Source organism: Chelonoidis abingdonii, chromosome 3, assembly GCF_003597395.2.
Source record: "Chelonoidis abingdonii isolate Lonesome George chromosome 3, CheloAbing_2.0, whole genome shotgun sequence".
NCBI lineage: Eukaryota > Metazoa > Chordata > Testudines > Testudinidae > Chelonoidis > Chelonoidis abingdonii.
Genome location: NC_133771.1, coordinates 38,176,836 through 38,187,628, shown reverse-complemented (window position 1 = coordinate 38,187,628; position 10,793 = coordinate 38,176,836).

The following is a 10,793-nucleotide window of genomic DNA, read 5'->3' as shown; positions in this document are numbered from 1 at the left end:
TTTAACTCGATATTAATGACGACGTCGTGTGAACGGATACAGCGTTAAATCGGTATATCGGCCATTAAACCGATTTAAAGTCGCAGTGTAGACCTGGCCTCAGTCTCAGTTTCCTAATGTGAGACTGGACAGAATTTCCCTACCTTTCAAAGACTTTTGGGCTTAGGAGGCATAGGGAGTTCAATTTCATGCTGAGATCAACTGCCAGTGCCCTCTAAAACATTCTATTTCAGTCCCATAATGAGTGGGAAGCAGAGATTCTGAGCATAATAGAGGCCCAAGGAATAATTTACATGATTAGATGAGACCAAACAGTGTTGCCGACTCTGACAATTTTTCCAACTCTTTCAGTAATTATACCGTATTATTTACTAGTAACTGAAAGCTCATGCTATTGCATGGGTGTAATTAAAGTCATGTGTGTAAAAAAGCCAAAAATGGCTAAGAACTTCAATATTGGACAGTAACAGACTGCAAATCCTAGTGGTGATTGAAGCTGGTGATAATCTAAACAAACAAAGCTCTTTCTATTATTTCCCACAAGGGATCAGAATGATGTAGGGGAATTGTGCTGGGAGATGTGTGTGGGTGGCAAATGAGGGGTGTGCTGCCATAAACGGCTATGTATATTTCAGGCTATTGTGTATACTAGTTGCAGAGCCAGTGCAAGGATATTTTGTGCCCTAGGCAAAACTTCCACCTTGTGAAGCTCACCTGAGCTCAGGACCGCGTCCTGCCTCCCCCAACGGCTCCATCCCTCGGCCGCGCCTGGCTGGCTGGCTGCTTCTTGCTCTGCCACAGGCTCCCACTGACCATCCTGCATGGCACCCCTCGCTGCTGGGGTGGGTTTGTTATGAAGGCCTTGGTCCCCACCCTGCCCCGCTCAGCTTACTCCCTTTACACCAGCTACTCCTTTTTGGTGCCCCTAAATTTTGGCATCCTAGGTGGCCGCTTAGTTCACATAGTGGTTACACTGGCCCTGGCTAGTTGTGTGGGTGATTTTGAAGAGAACTGTGGCAGTTGGGCTAAGTAATCCACCATCTTGAGCAGTCTCCAATTATATTTTGGATGTAAATTAGTTATAGAGTAAGGATGGTGATTGCTTGTGTTACAGATTACTGGATTTCACAATGATTCAGTTTAATGATATTCTGAATAAAAAGAACTTTCAATCCTGCTTGCAGCTGTTCCATCACTTCATACTGACTTTACTGACATTCTGGGCTTTAGAGAGACACGCAGGATGACATTTTTGGAATTTTATTCTATAGATTTCTACTACGATAGCATCTAGGAGCCCTACTCATGGCCCTGGCCCCCACTGTGGTAGGCACTGTACAAACAGAACAAAAAGACAGTCCCTGCCTGTGACCATGGTGCCTGGATGGGCCACACTGAGAATGCCAGACCTAGGGCAGACTGCAAGAAATAGGGTAGACAATCCCCCAAACTGGTGGTTTATTCTATAATTAGATTCATCAAGCAAGTAACAAAGAGCTTCTGTAGTACCGCACTGGTTAACGAGAAGCCAAACACTGTCTCCTTTAGGCATTCCAGCCCTTGGCTCCCATCTAGACAACCAAGTCTAATATAGTGAGGGGTTACTGAAAACCCAAATCACCATATGTGCGGTTCACCAGTCCCAAAGGACTAGACACTTATCTCCAGGTCAATATGAATCTCCGGTCTTACCCAAATATCACACTGTCAGCCAACCCTTAAAAATTAAATCTAAGATCGTTAAACTTCTAACAAGATATAGGTAAACACAGATAAATACACTTAGCATCTACCCTTGATTTATTTTACTACAAATAAATGAGTTGATGATTACTAGTCTAGTACATCTCTTTGAAATTCATATATAAGTGAATTTTCTTGATACAAATGTCTCTTGTTAAGTTGTTGTGGGTCATATATAGGTTGACTGGTCACACTGCCCCAAGGACCTTACAACTTACAATCTAAATATTAATTAGGGCCCTATTTCAGAGAGCCAATTTAGCCAGTAAGGTACTATTTGACATGAGTAAGGGTGGCAGAATCAGGACCTGAAATAAAAATATCAGACTGTCATAGGTTGGCATCCCCTTGGGGTATCTCTCTCATTCTAGACATTTTTCCCTAACTGTAGGTGTCACTGTAGCACCAGTTTGGAGTATGGGTTTCAGTACTCCATCTATAAGTGTTGAGGAGGTGGCTCCTCTCTCCTGGGGAAAACAGCAATCCAGAATGACAAAGGCAAACAAAAGTCCACGAAAGTCTGGGCTCACCTCACTGTTCCTTGCAAGTCACAAGGAAAATAATCTCTGTGAAGGAGGGGCTCGGTTATTAACCCTTAGCTCATCTTAGGGGCCCAGGTTGAGCACCCTAGGCTCCAATAAAAAAAAACAACAAAGTAAAGATGGTCCCTTTACCTTTTCAGAGGGACCAGGAGGCAGATTCTTGGCAGCAGCTTTCCTGGTAAGGAACCCTGGATCCATGTGGGAAAGGGAACTGGAGCTCTGCCTCCCTCTAAGTCAACATCTCAGATCTGGCTACTGTGGCTGCATGCAGCCATCAGGGGCTTTTTGTGCAGGCATGACAGCCTCCTGGGCAGTGATGTAGAGGGAGAGTAAAGCATCGGGCCCTCTCCCTCCCTCTTTGTTGCTCCTGGAAGCGCCGCCCTGCTCTGGTGTCAAAAATCAGCTTTTTTATGAACAGAACTATGTACAGAAATGAGGTAAAAAAACAAAACTTTCTACTATTCTGTGTAGCTGCACCATGCTTCTGTTTCTGCCTCAGCAGGAAGTTTCCCAGGAAACAAAAGACTGCAGCTAGAGTGTACAGGAAATGTGGCGTCTCTACACTTCTTGGAGGACTTAGAATCATAGAATCATAGAATATCAGGGTTGGAAGGGACCTCAGGAGGTCATCTAGTCCAACCCCCTGCTCAAAGCAGGACCAATTCCCAACCAATTCCTAATAGTGTGTTTGGTTTTATTTTCAATTAGTGCTGTCAATTTGCAGGTAACTCAAGCGATTAACTAAAACAAATTTAAATTAATCACAGTTAATCGCTGTTTTAATCAATAGCACATCTTCCCTTTTTTAGCTCCCTTTTTGAAATTTCCTGACTTAACTAAAACACTATTAAATTAAACTATCAAACTATAACTAATACAATAACTGACTTAACTCTTCGGGTTGCTTCAACACAACCCTAACAAGTCTCAATCAGTCTGTTAGGGTGTTTCAGCTGTATTGCAAACCACTTTTAGTCAAATTATTTTCAGTAACTGACTGTTCAATATCATGGTCATTAACAAGGTCAGTTTTTGAATTGTATTCAGCTGGTATTTCTGCCCCCATTTTACTTGGGTTGGCCAAGTCGTCAGGTATCTTGAGAGGATACTTACAAATATGATTCCTTCTTAAGCTTCTGCCTTTGTCTGTGATCCCTGAGTATGAGTTAGGAGTCTCCTCTTTGAGTGTTGTGGCTTTGACCTGTCAGTGCCCATGTTGCCAAATTCTCACCAAGTCTTTGTTTTTTTAACTGTGGAAGAGGTCTCCCTCCTTTATTGTAATATTTTGTTTCATTGTACTTTCCCAGTCTTTTCCTCATTATTACAGACTCCTTAGTCATCCTTTGTTTTTGTCCCATATCTGGTAATGGAGTATTTAAACGTTTACTGTCAAAAAGATCTGCAGATGAGTTTCCATGTTGCACACGAGTAGCTCTAAAGTTGAGTAGTGCTAAAAATGGATCTGCTCTTGCATCCATTGCTTTTTTGAGCAAGTGCTTCACTATATGTAATCCGCATTCAGCTAATCATGATGTCTCATGATGAAAGTCTTTCATTTTAGCACAGCCCAGGAATTCCTTATTCCTGAAATGTGATTGTTTGTCAGTTATTACTGTTCTTGAGATTCCATAACATGCAAATACATATTTAATGTGCCTGACAACAGTTACTGCTGTGGTATCTTCAAGTGTGACTAATTGATGCTCAGACTGTCATGGTGGACCAAGGAAGTCGACTTGGTGAGCTCCCGCTCACCCCTTCCCTAATTTTCAGAAAAATTTGCGGCAGAGCCCTCCAATTAGATTTAAGCTACTCTAAATCAGAAATAATTTGTCTCAGTTCCAAAGTATATCCAATATATGAGAAATTCCCACTGAAAGTATTCAATAGTAAAATTAGATATTGAGGCATTAATGTATTAGCTAAAGTGGGGGAGCTTTTTCAATTAAATTATTTACGACAACCTAGAAAAGTGGGTGTTATTACAATTGACTTTGACAGGTAGAATTCATGTACTTAAAATGAATATCCTGCCCAGTATCTTTTATCCTTTTTTATAGGATTACCTATATACCTCTCAAAAATTTCTTCACGAAATTTTAAAAAGCTATTAAAAATCCTATGGTCAATGAGAAGCCAAGAATAAAAAGAGAATGGCTAGAATGTCCAATTGAGATGGGAGGCCTGGCACTACAAAACTTCAAGAGATCCATAGGGTGGCACAGATTAGATTGGCACTGGAATGTATCTCTGATACAGGGAATCCGTGATTGACACAAATAGAACAGAAACTGGCAAACCCAACCTCATGATATGATTGTGTGTTGGATTCTTATCCCAGAATTCTGGCAATGTGTTCCCTCTAATTTTTTCCATCCATGTGCAGAATAAATGTTATGTGCACCGAGATATGTGTGGACGTTCACCACCAGTAGAAACAAAAAAACCTAGATATAATACATATTTTAAAAAAGTTACCATAGGGATAGTTATTCCAGCCAGGACTGGTTAGGCATTTTAGAACTCATTACTCAAAGAATTACGTGTAAGTATAAAGAATTGTGAAATGCATAGACCAGTCAAAAAACAGTTTGAAAGAATAAAATTACAGAGAATATATGTGAATTGTAGGAAATACCAAGACGTAACAACAATAATACAAGTATGTGAAGGGCATGTCTAGACTACGCGCCGTATTGGCGCGTTAAAATTGATTGCTCGGGGATCGAAATATCGCGTCTGGTCTGGATGCGATATCTCGATCCCAGAGCGTGCTTAGATCGATTCCGGAACTCCAGCTAGATGACCGGACTTCCGGATTCGACACGGCGAGCCACGCGGATCGATCCCGCGCGGTGAAGACGGGTGAGTAAAGTGATTTTAGATATTCGATTTCAGCTACGCTATTCTCGTAGCTGAAATTGCGTATCTAATATCGATTTAATCTCGTAGTGTAGACCTGGCCTGACAGGAGGTGAATGTGAAAAAGACTGTGTGTGAGTGTGTGTGTGTGAGAGAGAAACAGACCGAGCAACTGTGCTTGTGTGTGTGTGTGTGTGTGTGTGTGTGTGAGCGAGAGAGAGAGACCCATAGTGTGTGTGTGACACAGAGACTGTGTGTGTGTGTTTGTGAAAGAGAGAGAGACTGTGTGTGTGCTGGCTGCTGGGGAAGTTTCTGAGAGACGCCATGTTGTGCTGTCTCTTTAAGGCACTCACAGAAAGCTATCCTGCTCTGTCCTGAGCCCTGTGGTCTCCACTCTGTGGAAATGGGGTACATGGGCAGAGGAAAGGGGCGGGGGAGAAGAGGGAGACAGAGAGACAGAAATTGTGTGAGCTGACTGCTGGGGAAGTCTCAGAAACTGTGTGCTGTCTCTTTAAGAAAGGCGTTCACTCACCCCTGTTCAGATCACAGCAGATCTGAGTCCTCCAATTTTGAGCCAGGCTATACCCTCTCCCCTGCTCTGCAGAGATAGGCTACAGGGGCAGGGGGCATCCTGACATCAGCACCCCCTCCACCCACTCTGCACAGCCAGCAGGAGGGTTCTGAGAGTAGGTGTAGGATGGAGCAATATTGTTGCAAAGTAGTGGGGGAAAGGGCACCTTAACACAAGCTGCCAAATGTGTGTGCTCTGTTAATCAGCTGGGCAGCACTTGAATCTATGCTGGGAGGCCGCCCAAGCGCGCAGCTTACAGGGAACACAGTCCGGCATCCCTGAAATATTGCCTGCAGTTACTAATTGGGCATATATGAGACACTTGACTTCCTCCCCCAAAAAAGAAAGAAAGAAAGAGCAGAAGTCAGTGATATACAATATTTTTAAAAATAGTGCTTTCAAACTGACTATGATGACTGGAAATATTTTTTTAAGGATGGACAACCCTTAAAACAAACAGATGTTACTGATATATATTTTTTTTCAAAAAAAAGAAAAGAATGCACAATATCAGGTTATACAGATTACTTACTTTATTAAAAACACTTTCCAAGGAACCAACAAAACTATCTGTATTAGGAAATTGTATGCAAGGTCTTGAAGTTTCAGCAATCGAGATTATGTCTAGAATGTAAATGCTTATGATAATGTTTTTAAAGGACAAACTGCATAAAGCTATTAAGTCATAGAGTGCAGACTGTAAATATGAAATAACAGAAAAAGACTAGAAGGAGACAATGAAGACAATTAATATTGGCTCTAACATTAACCAAGTTTCAGAGTAACAGCCGTGTTAGTCTGTATCCACCAAAAGAACAGGAGTACATGTCGCACCTTAGAGACTAACAAATTTATTTGAGCATAAGCTTTCATGGGCTACAACCCACTTCATCAGATGCATAGAATGGAACATATAGTAAGAAATGCATACACACACACAGAGAACGTGAAAAGGTAGAAGTAACCATACCAACGTAAGACACTAATTAATTCAGATGAAACTGTAGGACACTAATTAATTAAGATGAGGTGTTATCAGCAGGAGAAAAAAAATTCTGTAGTGATAATCAGAATGGCCCATTTCAGACAGTTGACAAAAAGGTGGAGGAGACAGAGCAGTCTTTGGCAGCCTACAGGCAGCCCTCCAATCTGAAGCAAATACTCACCAGCAACCACACAACAAAAACACTAAGCCAGGAACTTATCCTTGCAACAAAGCCCGATGCCAACTCTGTCCACATATCTATTTAAGTGACACCATCATAGGACCTATTCGCATCAGCCACATCATCAGGGGCTTGTTCATCTGCACATCTGAACTGTGATATATGCCATCATGTGCCAGCAATACCCCTCTGCCATGTACATTGGCCAAACTGGACAGTCTCTATGCAAAAGAATAAATGGACACAAACCTGACATCAGGAATCATAACATTCAAAAACCAGTAGGAGAACACTTCAGCCTCTCTGGTCATTTAGTAACAGACTTAAAAGTGGCAATTTTGCCACAGAAAAGCTTCAAAAACAGACACCAACAAGAAACTGCTGAACTTGAATTAATATGCAAACCAGATACCATTAATTTGGGCTTGAATAGAACCTGGGAGTGGCTGGGTCATGACACAAATTGAATCTATTTCTCATGTTAAGTATCCTCACACATTTTTGTCAACTGTTTGAAATGGACCATCCTGATTATCACTACAAAAGTTTTTTTCTCCTGCTGATAATATGCATCTGATGAAGTGGGCTGTAGCCCACGAAAGTTTATGCTCAAATAAATTTGTTAGTCTCTAAAGTGCCACAAGTACTCCTGTTCTAGCTCAGTTAGGGGAGGGCTAATTCAGTGGTTTGAGCATTGGCTTGCTAGACCCAGGGTTGTGAGTTCAATCCTTGAGGGGACCTCTTAGGGATCTGGGGCAAAAATTGGTCCGGCTGGTAAGGGCAGGGGATTGGACTCAATGACCTTTCAAGGTCCCTTCCAGTTCTAAGAGATTGGTATATCTCCAATTATTATATTAACCAAGTTGTTCATGTTCAGTACTTTTTAGTTTACAGAATGTTCGTTTCTCCAGCCCTATATAACAAAATACAGAATATTGACCTGGATATCTTCCTGAAATGCAAAACAACCAAGCTCTCTTTCAGGCACATGATGTGGGGCTGATGGATGGTTATAAAAAAAAATGTGGAAAACCACCCTGAAAGAAAATTTTAAAAAATTAGAGATAGAACTCAAACAGGACTTAAGGGCATACATATTGGAATTGGACTGTTAAAAAGATTCAAACCAGGAAAAGACTCAAACTACTATTCTTGCTCTTCATAGCACAAAAAACAATCTTAAAGTTGTGAAACCCAGCAATGATTCCTACTGTGAAACATTGGAAAAAAACTACTAATAGAATATTTTATAATGGAAGACTTAAATTTTATGAGAACACTGCCAGCTAAATTCATCAAAAAATGGATAAAACAATGGTATGCCTTGCACAGGAAAGCAATACAATAGAAATATTGAAATCATTGAGCTGCTTTGATATATATACAATACATCTATACTTACAAGATAGTCAAGAAGCATATACATAGAAGGAAATTAATTACACCCTGTGGCCTGACACCCCTTAGCTTGCCTGTCTTCCTGTTCTCTTGAGACTTCCTCCCCTCAGCAAAAATAAGAGGGAGGGTAAGGAATGGTATAATGAGCTATCGTCAGTCTACAATATGTTGTTTAATATTGCTAGTGCTGTATTAATGTGTGTGTACAAGACAATATAATTGCAATGTCTTATTCTTATTGACCCAAAATATCAATAAATAAAATATTTTTAAAAAGCCAAGTGTGACTACTGGAAAACTGGCAAACTAGTCCATTATATCCATGTGATCACATGTTCCTAAGCTGAACATGTCAGTTCCAACTTTGTCTCATGGAACTGCATGTTGCTTTTGCAGCATCATTGGTTCTTTCTGCTGGCAATCTCTGTACTTTTGACATATTCCACATCTGCCCACTATTTCTTTGGTATCACTATTTATCTGCGGACAGAATACAAATTTTCTAGCTCTTCTTTTTGATTTGGTCTTTCCCAGGTGCCCTTCGGGTATTCATTCCAATATTTTCCTTCTCAACAGTGGGGGACCCACAATCTTTGTCTCCTTCAAAAGCACTCCTGAGATCACTGAAAATTCATTTGTATAGTAGGAACTTGCAGGTGGAAATGCTGTTTTTTCCCCTCCTCCCTTACTTATCATTAGTATTTCTACTTGGAGCATTTCATTTTTAGCTGGTTCTGTCTCCAATTCATCCCATATGCCTGGCAATACCACATGTCTCTTTTATCATGTTTAAGGCTATGTTTTAGTCATGGGTAATTTTAGTAAAAGTCATGGACAGGTCATGGGCAGTGTGGCAAAGTACCTGCCTCTCCTCTGCTAGCTCAGTCCTTCTTAGCCTTGGAGACACAGGCCTGGGCAAAGCAAAAGCCCTTCCCAGTCACGCAGGGTCTGGCTGATCCCTTCTCAGTCAGCCCCTTGCTCTGTTTTCCTCTCCTCCTGGGGAGAGTGCTATCTGCCTTGCAAGAAGAGTTTCAGAGTTCAGCTGCCCCTTCTCACTGGCGGGTACTCTATTTCTCTCCTCCCACCCTGTTTCCCTGCCAGGGAGGGTTTAAAAAGGTCTCCAGCAATTGGGGCCAGCTGAAACTAATTAGTTCCCTGGTAACCCCTGTTCCAGCTGAACCTTATTCCTCCATGGTTAAGCCTTCTGGGACTAATTACTACCCCTCTCCTGGTAGCTAATTGTCCTGAGTTTGCCACAGCAGTAAACAAATATTCCTGGCCCATGACCTGTCCATGACTTGTACTATATACCCCTAACTAAAACTTGAGCCAGGGAGACCGGGGGCACCAAGAGTTCGGGAGGAGGGGGGAGGCCTGGGACCCCTGCTGGTGCTGGACATGGGGAGGGTTGGGGCTGGCAGTCTTCCTACCCAGCTCCGTTCAGATCCTCAGAAGTGGCTGGCATGTCCCTGCAGGTCCTAGGGGGAGGGAAGGCCGGGGGGCTCCACATGCTGTCCCCACCATGAGCGCTGACTCTGCAGCTCCCATTGGCCAGGAACCACAGCCAATAGGTGCTGCGGGGATGGTGTTTGCAGGCAGGGGCAGTGCACAGAGCCCCCTGGCCCCTCTGCCTAGGCACTGCAGGGACATGCCAGCCACTTCGGGGACCCCCTCCCCCAAGGTAAGTGCTGCCCCACACCCCAAACCCCTGCCCCAGCCCTGAGCCCCTTCCCACACCCAAACTTCTGCTGCTGCTGACCCATGGGCTGCACTGACCACTGCAGAAGTGGTTATCCACGGAATCCGTGACTTTCTGTGATCTCCATGACAGACACACAGCCTTAATCATGTTCACATGAATGTTTATTGCTTGTTCTAGATCATCAGGCTGGGCATTGTCAGATGGAACATATGCCTTTGAGAGTGTGTCTGCTGTTACATCCAGGTTGACACTCAAGGCTTATACTTCTGTATTTTCAAAAGTAGTTGCTGTATGCTTGGTGTTGCTTCTCCAAGTCCTTTCTGTCTATTGCACTTGGTGGCTTTTGATCAGTTTATGCTTTGAAACTACAACTGTAGAGAAAATCATGAACGCTTCTCCATTCATACACCACAGCTAGTGTCTCTTTTTAAATTTGTGTGTACATCTTCTTTGTGGCTGTCATAGCCCTTGATGCATTCAGAACTGGCAAGCAATCAGTTCAATGACACACTTTAATAGTACTGCTCCCAGCCCGCCTTCCAAGGCATCTATGGACATTTTGATTTTCAATGGGTCAAAAATTGGAGGTGAAGTCAGAACGTGCTTTAAGTCACTGATTTTTCTTTCATGCTCTGGCATCTATGCCCATTCTGTGACCTTATGGAAAAAATGTTTTAAGTGAGTTGTATGAAGTATATAATTAGGTATGAATTTGCTGAAATAATTCAACATTCCTAATAGCCTCTGAATTTCCTTTTTATTTTCATAGATTCCAGCACCAGAAGGGTCTATTGTGATCATCTAGTCTG